The sequence below is a fragment of the Miscanthus floridulus genome, unplaced genomic scaffold (genome assembly GCF_019320115.1).
Source record: "Miscanthus floridulus cultivar M001 unplaced genomic scaffold, ASM1932011v1 os_1010_1, whole genome shotgun sequence".
In the NCBI taxonomy this organism is placed as follows: domain Eukaryota; kingdom Viridiplantae; phylum Streptophyta; class Magnoliopsida; order Poales; family Poaceae; genus Miscanthus; species Miscanthus floridulus.
In genome coordinates, this window is record NW_027097464.1 from 68,540 (window position 1) to 80,000 (window position 11,461).

Genomic DNA, 11,461 nt, shown 5'->3' on the forward strand with positions numbered 1-11,461 from the left:
ATGGACGAAAAACAGACACCAAAACCGAAACCCGAGAAACCGAAACCCGCGGATATCCGTCCCAAACCCGATCCGCTGCCATCTTTAAGCGGGCTACGCCCGAGCGCCGCGGGCCCTCGCGCGGACGTGTGAAATGAGGCGTGGAAACCCAGCCCAGCCACCGCTCTTCCTTGCCGTAGTCAGAGTCTTGCCCAGTCGGTTCGGTGACACGTGACACGTGACACGTTTTAAACGGTGTCCACGCCACCCAACCCCTTCCCCCTTTCACCGGTGCAGCGGTGCCCTCACCTACCCCAGTGAGCTTCCACGCTTCTTCCGAGCGCCTGCTGCGCCAAATTTTCTCGCGGAGAGTAGAAACCTGAGCCCACCCGGGCACATCGCCAACTTCATCAAGACGGCTGACGGCAAGAACTGAAGCTCCCAATAAGCTTCTACGCCCTCTGTTCCGCACCTCGCAATCACAAGATGAGCAGCAGCGGCTCCGTCGTCCCCGACGTGGTGCACTCGGGCGGGTGCCACTGCCGCCGCGTGCGCTGGCAGGTCGAGGCCCCCGCGAGCTTGGTGGCGTGGATCTGCAACTGCTCCAACTGCTCCATGCGCGGGAACACCCACTTCGTCGTCCCCGCCGCCAAGTTCAAGCTGCAGGCCGGCGCCGACGAGTTCATCACCACCTACACCTTCGGCACGCACACGGCCAAGCACACCTTCTGCAAGGTCTGCGGCATCACCTCCTTCTACACCCCGCGGTCCAACCCGGACGGCGTGGCCGTCACCGTGGCCTGCGTGGACCCGGGCACGCTGGAGCACGTCGAGTACCGGAAGGCTGACGGGAGGAACTGGGAGGAGTGGTTCAAGCGCAGCGACATCGCCGGCTTCTCCGAGGACAAGGCGGAGGCGGCGGAGTAGCGGGCAGGTCAGTCCGTGTATTTACCCTCACGAAGGTCAGTTTGGTTTGTGGGTGAATGAATAATTACCTATCCGTGTTTGTGAATTGCAAACTTGATTAGTGGAAATTGTGGAGAGAACAAATAAGCAATTGTCAGTTGGAGCTGGGTGTGGCAACTGTATTGCAATTGGGATTTCCAAAATGGATGGTTTCAAGTATTGTAGTGCCCAATTCAACTCCTACAGCATGGGATTGGGCCTAATAGTTTAGTAGCATGATGGGCGGTTGTTCAATTTGGGGAAAAAAATCAGAGAGTGAACATGTAGAGAACCGAGATTTGAGGAATGTAATTCACTGGTGTTTAATACTTTAAACTAACCTCCATGAGGAGATATTCCTAAAAGATCATTAGATGGCGAGATTGCCAATGTGGAATGACATCTGAAGTAAAGTTCAAGAGAGTAGCCACATTCTCTAGAGTGCTTTTCAGGCTAGACAAACTTATCCTTTTAATTTCCACAGCAATATCACTAAAAACACCAAAGTTTCATCAACAGATTAAAGAAAAAGAAGTATAGCGTTTACTGACTAGAGATAAGCTAACTTTTGGGCTTTAAGCCCTCAACACCATCTCTGATACAATCACACATAGGGACAAAACAATAATAGGCAATATAATGAGTCTCAAAGAAGTGATAATCAGTTCGCTATTACTTTAAATATAGAAGTTAACAGCAGTAGATGAACTCAGGACAAGCTGCAGTATAACCCATAATCAATTCAAGGAGACATACAAGACTCTGCCAAAGTTGCTAGGTTGCCCTCTGCGCTGTAGGCTTTCAGGCATGACCACCCTGCGATCGAAGATCATCCTCATCCATGGCTTTGCCAGCAAGATGTGGCCGCAGAATAGATTGACGGACACCTGATGAAGAAGGAGGCCATGAGAAATGAGGCTGGCTCAGGTGGTGATACTGCAAAGGTGTAATGGTCGATTAGCATGGGAGATCATAGTCTTTTTGTAGGCTCGCACTGGAAAGGGATCTACTTAGCATATTCGTTGAGCACAAACTTTGTTGGAACGCCCTTTTATGGTTCTCTTCTTTATGCTTCACTAGCAAATGGGGATCTAGTGCAAAGCTTACTTGGTCTGTCACTTGGTGTGGAACCTGTTGGTGGTTGAGAAAAGGAAAGTGATAGACTTTTGTTTAAAAGATCTATAGCACATCATTGATTAAAACCGGTTATAAAAAGGAAGGGAAGAGCTATAGCACTTGCTGATCATACTGATACAAGGGGACTGTGCAGTTGTACCCTGTAGCAAAAGCATTGCATAGTTGTAGGGGGCTATTAAGCATTTGAATGCTCATAGCAAAGTGATAATACATTAGGTTGAAGCATTTTAGTTGGTTCTTGCAATTATTAGTTTCTCACAGTGGATGACCAATGAAAAATCACCCATGACAACATAGTTGTGAAATTGGCTATATGAATTACATAGGTTGCTGAACCTAATTATGAGAAATATGTTAAACTATAAGGCACATTATTTTCACTGTAACCAATCTTTGTGCACCTGATATGGCTTCCAATTCTTAGTTGGTTAATTAGGCATTTATTTCCTTCTATGCATGCAGATGTCCTCTGTGGAACTGGTATTATTTCCTCATCATTAATCATCTTAGAGTATCTCCAAGAGTATGCTATTTTTTCCTCCTAAAAACATGTAATTTTGCAACTCCTAAAAAAGTATTGGTAGGAAAAAAGAAGGCCATCTCCATGAGTTTCTAATAATCCACTCCTAAAACATAGGCCCTGTTCGCTTGAACTTATCAGCCATACCGTTTCAGCGAAATAACTGTATTTTTCTCTCACAACAAATTAGCATCAGCATCAGCCATTTTTTCATCCAGCCGAACAGTGTCATAGAAGACAATTTTACATCAGGAATCCTATGCTATTTCTAAATTATCGTAACCATTTTTATATATTCTTTCTCTCTCGTATATTTGCATCAGGAACCCCTTCCAACTTCTTATTCTTTCACACACCCTTCCACCTTTAGACTAATCGATACGCATGGGATCCGCGCGACCGCTACTAGCGCAAAGCTACGTGCGACGGGGGAGGATTTCCTAAGTGCCTAAATTTTAGGAGCATTGATTAGGAGATGTTGGAGATGTGTTTTTTCTTATGTTGCTAAAAACCAAGGATTGGGAAGGAAAATAGGATACTCTTGGAGATGTTCTTAGTTCCGAAGGTTGAATTAGTTTAGGTTATTTTCTTTGAACTAGGATATTCTTCTTTTTGCAATGCATTTCTCTTTACCCTGTGGTAATGAAGACACCATTTTCTTAAGCTGCTAACCCCTCCCATCTTCATAATTGCACTTTCTGGACCTCTCTGATGCCATTGCATTTCCTTGTTTATGACCAAAAAAAATGGCACAAACCATAGACCACACAATCTATCAAAAGCAAAGACGTCCGCTCAATATGAAGTGGCTTTCTACAGTGCATTTCAAACTGTGAAGTATGAACACTTTTCTACAACTGATTACCCTGTTATAAAAAAAACTGATTACCTGATGCGTCAAATCCTCTTGTGATAAAGCGCCGGTGACATTTGGCATCAGTGTTTCAATCGGTGGGCAATAATGCAGCGGCAACTTTTCTAGAACCGGGGACTAGTGAATGGTCATGATTGAAAGAATGCACACTGGTGCAGCAACAACACTTGGGCTGTCTCGGTGGAAGTTTTATAAGATTTCATTTGCATTTAATAACCTGCCACATATGCATTTTTTATGATATGATAACGTTTTAGCGAAGAGAGAGAAGAATTGAGTTTCATGGGGATGAAACTCTCCTGGTATGATTACCAACTCTCTATGAGTCTCAGAATTAAATATATCTATGAAACTTTGCATTGAGAGTGGGTGTTTCATCTAAATTTCATTTCATTCTATATGACATGGCATTCTTCGAAACAACGAAATGAAACTCTCTATGGAGACTGGCCTTAGCAAGTTCCTGAACCAGTTTCCAAGTTTGTGTGGCATGTAGATCCAAACGCAGTATACACCAAAGCTATTAAAAGTGCCAGGTTACGCCCCTTAGTGTTGACAAGGATTTTCAGGAGCGTGTAACCTAACCATACTAAACCCACTTGATGTTATAACGGTGAGCCATTACAGTGAAGAACCTTTTACCATTTTGCAGTGAAGAACCTTTTAGCAAAATATGTAATGGAAACCAACTTGGATCAACACTGTAATGACTCAGTGGAAACCAACTTGGATCAATTCACTGATATAAAGCGACATAAATAGCATCTTTCACATGTATAAATTGTATGATTCAAATTGTAACACGATAACAAGCATTTAAAACGGGATTAAAAGCGAATATGAGGGACAAATGAGTCACAAGCCAGTCTCAGTGTAGATGAAGAGAGAGAAGATGAAAATTTCATGAGATGAAACTTGTTTACACTATTTCAACATATGAGAATCTTGGAAACTGAGACTGGCCTTAAGCTCGGCTCTGCGGGGCTCGCTAGCGTATGTTCAAAATCAACCTTGAGCCGGTCAAGCTTGTTTTGCAGGCCTCGCCGGTCAACTGGAAGAGACTTTGTGGGTGCTCCTGTTTGTTGAGTGCCATGCAAAGCAATGTTGCCACTGGTTCGGTTGGTGCCATAACGGGGAGTAATCCATGGTTTCGGTAGGATTGCTGTCAAAGAAATATTGTCAATAACAACTTTGGGCAAAGGTATGGGTGGCAAGAACGGTTAACACGTGGGTTCATCATTGGCAAGCCAAACTTTTGCTGCCTGTGATTTAAGGCTCTATTTGGCATAGCTCCACCACTAGCTCTAGAGCTGTTTAGAGCCGTTTTGTGCCAAACATGATAAAACTAAATAACTCCATCAAGGAGCCCCTTAAAACCGGATGAGACAAAGAACTGACCCTTAAAACCTACCGAGACAATGAACTAATGGAGGGTGGAGCTAAAAATAGTAGCTTCAGCTAGCTCCACCTCGCACAGTAGGACCCAACTCGCGTTAACGTTTGTCTTTTTTTTGCGCCCATCGACAGGTGTGAGGAGGGAGCAGCCATCGGGCCATGGCACAAGTGGGGCAGATAGGGCGCGCCGCCGCCAAGTTCAGGCACGACCGCCATGGCGTGCACTGTCACACCCTAAAATTTTCATTTTGGGATGTGATTTGAAAACACTAAATAAAATAAAGAATTTAATAATTTTTCTAGAAATATTCAAGATTTTATTAATTGTCAAAACAGAATGAGAAAAATGTGGATTTATAAAAACTTTTACAAAGTTAATATGAGTGTGTTTGTGTGCCTTTGTGCTTTTGTGTGAAAAATGAATTTCTAAAAATAGAATCCAACCACGAATAGGTCTTTTTCGTTTTTGGAAATTAAAACTTCAAAAGTCTTGTTTAAAAATCAGTTTAGATTTGAGTTTGAAGAACTTTTGAAAAAATGTGTTTAAAAGAAAACATGTTTAGCTTTCAAAAATAGCATAAAACATGTTCCAAAACTAATCTCAATTAATGAATCAAATTTTGGTTTTAAAACTTTTTAGAAAAGTGGTTTAAATCATTTTGATTAAAAAGAAAAACCTTTTTCTTTTTCTCTTTCTCCCTCCCTCACTTTTGGCCCGCCCTCGCTTGCAGCCCAGGCCGCAGCCGGCCTGCTTCCCACCCCTCGCTCGCGCGCGCCCGCGTGGGCCGCCAGCCCGCCAGCGCGGCCCAGCAGCAGCAGCGCTCGCCCGCGCGCAGCAGCCGGCCCAGCCAGCCCCACCCGAGGCATGCCCGCGCCGTTGCCCCTGACAGGTGGGGCCCACCAGTCGGTGGGGCCCATAGCACAGTGTCGTCTCCTTCGTGGAGACGGACACGGGCTCGCCGAGCCACACCGCGCCGCGTCCGCGTGCACGCGAACCAAGGTTCGCCTTGGCCTCCCTTGCCCTATAAAGCCGATGTGCCAGCCTCAGCGCGGCCTTTTGCCAAACCCTAGCGGCCAGCGCTCGCGAACGTAAACCCTAGATCGAGTTCGCCGCCGTTCGTCGTCCTCGCCGTCGTTTTGCTGCGGTAAGCACCTGCACGAGGTCGGCGAGGTTGCTAGGGACGCGTTGGTTCCCTCATCGCGCTCTTTCTCCCTCTCTGTGCTCCGTTCCTGCCGATGCGCACCGCCGCGTGGCCCGCCGGCTCCGGCCGCTCTCCGCCGCGGCCATGGCGCGCACCGCCATCACCTCCGCGAGCGTTATGCGCCCGTGCGCTCTCCATGCCTCGCCATGCCCTGCAGTGCCGCCGCCGCAGGCTCGCCGCCGCTAGCCATGGCGCCGCCGCCGCAAAACCCACTACCGACCTCTAACGGTTCACCGTTGACTGGTAGACTCGGTCCACGGGGCCGGTCCACCGCGGTGCACCGCCCACAGCCAATCCCGCGCCGCCGCGTGGCCGACAGCGCGGCCTCCAACAGTCGACCATGGCTATTTTGCAGAAAGGCCCCTTTATTATTGTGAATTTAATTCTCAGTCTAACCGCGTTCAAAAAGATTTATATTTAAGTCCTGGTTTTTGCAGTTTATACCCTGAATCCATCGGTATTAGCAGTTTTAGTCCGAAATGCTTTTGAATTTCAGTTTTAATTATTTTAAATGTGAAATTAGATCAGTTTATTTACATAAATACCATCAGTACCTTGATTAGGCCATAACTTTCACGTTTTAACTTCGATTTAGGTGGTTCTTGTTTCTACAGTTTCGTCTACGCATAGATTAGTTTTATGAACTTGTTTGTCTCTGTTATTTGTGTTGGTGTACTATTTTTAATTAAAAGCTTGTTTGCTTGCATGTATTGCTCTCGTGTGTGATGATTGATGCATTTAGAGAACGATCCGTCCGTAGAAGAAGAGTGGTTCGTTAGCGTTGAAGACCATGAGCTGAGGACCGACAGGTGAAGTAGAAGCTAAAGACCAGAAGATAGAAGCCGAAGACTTCTGAGCATCTTAACTTTGGGAAAAAGGCAAGTGCATGCACCATTTGATCATTTTGTTCCTATACATTTATAATTCATTTACTTTCATTGCATGTGTCCAATATTGCAAACCCTAAGGACCTAACTAGCCCTATGATTACCTTCCTTGTATTACCTGGGGTTTCTAAAATTGGGTAGTGTAGTTATGTGTAGATATGCTTAGTTGCTCCACCCACCACTCCCACGTATTAATGAAAGTAATGATGCCTAATGAACACTTTAATGATGATTAATGGTTAATGATGATTAATGACTACTATGGTGATGATGGAGAAGTAAGGATGCTGATAGTATTATGGTTAAGGTGATGAAAGGGGGAACAGGTATTGGAGCTTGGCCTGGTTTCCGGGGGTACTCGTGTCCGCCCTCCTTAAGGACCTGTTCGTGGAGCGGCCACCTGGGACATACAATACAACTTCAAGCCATATGGCTCTGGCTTGACGTAGTACCAGGACCTCTACTTGTAGGGTGTAACTTTTTGGGTAGGCATAAGAAAGTAACCAAGGTAATGAATATTAAGTTGACGGTTAGTCCGGGTTCCATTACTATGGGCACGGCTGCCGTGCGCCTCGACCAAACCTTACGAGTTGCATCCTATTAGCTGGAACCTATGAAAAGCCTCGTAGTGAAACCCTGTCTACTCACCTTGGAAGTGTTTTGGGGAGTAGCTACCCCAGACAAATGGGAATCATGACTTAAAGTGAAAGTGTACACCTCTACAGAGTTAAAACTGATATATCAGTCGTGTTTACGGACACGAGCGGCCCAAACTCTCACATGATTAGAACTTGACTCACTTGGACTATGGAGGGGGCTTATGGATTGAGGTGGCTACCTCGTGTTTTGGTGGAATGGTTGTCCCATGTTCTTTGGGGTTGCTACCCCATGTTTCTTATTGAGGTTGCTACCTCAGTAATAATAATTATAATGATGGTGTTTAATAATTTTGTTAACTCTACGCCACTTTAATTAAGGGTTGGGAGATTCTTCTCATTGTAGTAACAGGTTGTTCTAATAAAAGTTACCAACTAAAAATGCTTACATGCAGTCAACCATGTCAACCTACCTTTTTGTATAAGCCTTGTATGGCATTACTTTCCACCTGTACTTGCTGAGTTCGACATAAACTCAACCTTGCTATCCCCCCACCTCTAGTGTGTAGTAAAGTGCTTGAAAGCATCTAAACAATTCCTAGAGGGGGGTGAATAGGCGTATCTAAAATTTATGAGTAAACTCAAAGTCAAATATCAGTGATAGTTGGAAGTCCTTATAGTTTGGGCTGGAAGTTTCGACGCAAACAACTGGGACTTCCGGCACATACGAGAATTGTACTACAAGTGCTAAAACAAACTTTGAGTGAAAGATATCTTGCAACCCCTCTCCCTAGTGGTAAGGTGAAGTGTTAGGGTTGCTTCTTTGATGCCTAAAGATTACCACTTTGTAGATCGAGTCCAAACCCTAGGAGGATAGTTTGGGAGGAAGACAAACCAACTAGAACAAATATGATAGCACAAATCACAACAACAAAAAGCACGTGGAACACAAGAATTTATCTCGAGGTACAGCAACCCCACAAAGGAGCTCCTACGTCCTCGTTGTTGAGGTGACCACAAAGGTCGGAGTCTCTTCCACCTCCTTGCCCCTCTCAAAGCAACCACAAAGGTAAATCAAGCTTTCCACTAAGAAATCAAGGGTAATACAAACTTTCTAAGGCTCTTCCACAAGATAGAAGCTCTTGGGCGATGCCTAGCCGGCTAGCGTTCCAAGAACCCAATAGTAATAGATATAAATCCAACCGGTTTGACGAAGAAATCAAGTGCTCAAGCTTGCCAAAGTGATTTTCTCACTCAATTCACTCTCCTTTCACTCAAGACCCTAGGAGAATCGAAGATTTGACTCAAGACCTGGCTAAGTCAACAAGCACCGGGACTTTCGACTACCAAAAGTCCATAAACTATGTCCAAGTGTTCGTGAGGTGATTTTGTGTCTCTCTTTTGATTTTATTATTATGCTTGAGCACTCTATCTTCCTCAGACCACCTAAACTTGCATCCCTCTTTATAGTATGGCATACCTAAACCCAAAACAAAATAAAAAGGCTTTGGAGAGCGCTTTGGGTTCATCCGCTTTTTGGACTTGAAGAACTGAGGGACACCATTTCATCTTAGATCACCTCTTTTAAAGCTTTCAAGGGACTAAAGCTGCAATATATCTCATTAGTCCCTAATTTGGATGTCATCAATACACCAAAATCCACATAGGGGGCAAACACACTTTTAATCTACCCCTTTTTGGTAATTGATGACAACCAACTTAGGCTTTCATAAGAATATAAGAATTTAAAGTTTTTTATCCCCAAAATTTATAGAGAGCTCGCCCTTAATATATGCAATGAATTTGAATTTCAATGATGATCATAAACACATCACTTGCATATATTAATGTAGAAACTCCCCCTAAATTTTGCAATTCGTGGGGTGCAACAAGCGTATGTGAACAAGTGCATATCCATAAAAAAGAGAATGCAATATGACATGTTATATTCACTTAACAAGTAAAAGAAAATATGATGGCCAAGATCTTAAAGTAACAACTTGAAACAACACATGGCCATCCAAAATAACATCCACCATTCACATGTGGAGAGGAATAGATATGTAGATAAACATTGCTTGTGCTACAATCATCTATCACACAAATATAGTTGTCCATCACATAGTGCCACCGCACGACATAGTTCATACAAGCTAAAAGTTTTAAAGTCTCACAAGCTCCAAGCGACCAACTAACTTATTACAATAAGGTCAAAGCCTAACACTTCCTTTTTGTCAACAAGTGACAAAAAGGGTAGGCCACGTGAAAGAAATGACTACTCATCATCATAGTCCTCATCATCATCACGGTCATCACCATCATCATAGTCATTGTCATCATCATCTTCCTCGTGGTACTCCTCATCATCGACATCCATTTGCGACTTGCCATGGTGATGGGGCTGATCAGATGACTCTCCATTGTATTCCTTGCAAGCCTCATCATAAAGCTCAAAAGGATCACAAAGTGGCTCCAAGGCCCAAGGCGGAGCAGAGGGGATGTCAAGCTTCTGCTCAATGCGATGCATCCTCACTAGCATCTCTTGCTCACGCTCAGCAATAGCACAACAAGCTCCAAACATATACTTCATGAAGAACTTGAACTTGCTGGGGGGCTTACCACTGGAGGAGGAGGAGGACTAAGGCTCCTCACTATGAGCATGGCAAGAGAGCGAAGCATGAGGTGGAGAAGCACGTGAGGAGGAGCCCGAGGCACCTTTGTCTTTTCCTTTTACTTTTCCCTTAGCGCCTCTTCTAACTCCCGCTTTGCCTGAAGCGACGTCTTGTTGGACAGCTTGAGAACTTTGTGAGGGGCATCTGAAGGGAAGTGAATGTCGGACACGTGCTCAATGATATGCATGATGAATGGAGCATAGGGGTAGTGCTTCACCACATCATCACTAGCCACGAAGATCTTGTCCCAAATATAACGACTAATGGAGAACTTGGTGAACTCATCTCCAAAGCAATCAAGTACAACCTGGGAATCCTCACGGAGATTGGTAGAGTCACCTATTTTGGGATACAAGATCTGACAAAGAATGTTGTTGAGCACATAGTAATAGGGCTTCAGCCAAACAGTCTTCCCATTAGCATGATGACCATCCAAATACATTTAACTGATACTCATCCATGGCAAGAGTTGAAATCTCAGTGATGGCAGTGGAGGTGAGATCCCTACGGTCCAAGCCAAGAAGGCGAGAAAAGGTAATGAAATCAACCTTGTAGTGCTTGCCTTCTGTGGTCCAATGAATGACATGTGTATCCTCTCAAGTGTCCAAGTGATAGGAGGCATAGAACTGATAGATAATCTCATTGTTCCATGGCTTGAGGAACTCCATCAGTGACTGCAACCCCATCCTCCTCAAGTCCCAGAGCAGCTATGTCATGTCCAAGCTAGGTAGCTTGCTAAGCTCAAAAGTGTTAATGGCCTTCATCTGAATCATAGGGACTCACTCTTGTTGATGTAGCGGAGATAGACCAAATGATGATAAAAGTCAAAATGAAATGGTTGCCAGAACCTGTACTCAATTCTCAAATCTTTGGTATCATCATAGAGAGGTTGGGCACGCCGACGATGAATCTCAGCCACATGGTGATGATAATCAACCATCAAATGAGGTGTGTAACCTCTAGCTGGATTTGGAGTGCACTGCAGTTCTCGGATGGTAGGAGTAGGACTAGTAAACGAAACCAACTGACTGGCCCCAAAATAGCCCGGAGCAGAGGGAGTCATGGTGCAGACATCTTCAGCAATGGTCCTTCCTTCTGGATCAAGGGCTTCCTTAGTAGGACCAACAACAGGCACATCACCAATGCTGGTAACGAACTCCCGAGCAGCAGCACCAGCGGGCGGAGCTAGAGCCTAGGCTTGAGCACGAGCAGCATTAGCATGAGCCCCACAACTACTAGTTGCATCATGAGGGA

The 11,461-nt window shown here is 44.8% G+C and overlaps 1 pseudogene; it reads left to right on the forward strand.

The window, feature by feature from the left end:
* Positions 1-296: 296 nt before the first annotated feature.
* LOC136533606 (uncharacterized) lies at positions 297-6,924 on the forward strand (annotated as a pseudogene).
* Positions 6,925-11,461: the final 4,537 nt, after the last annotated feature.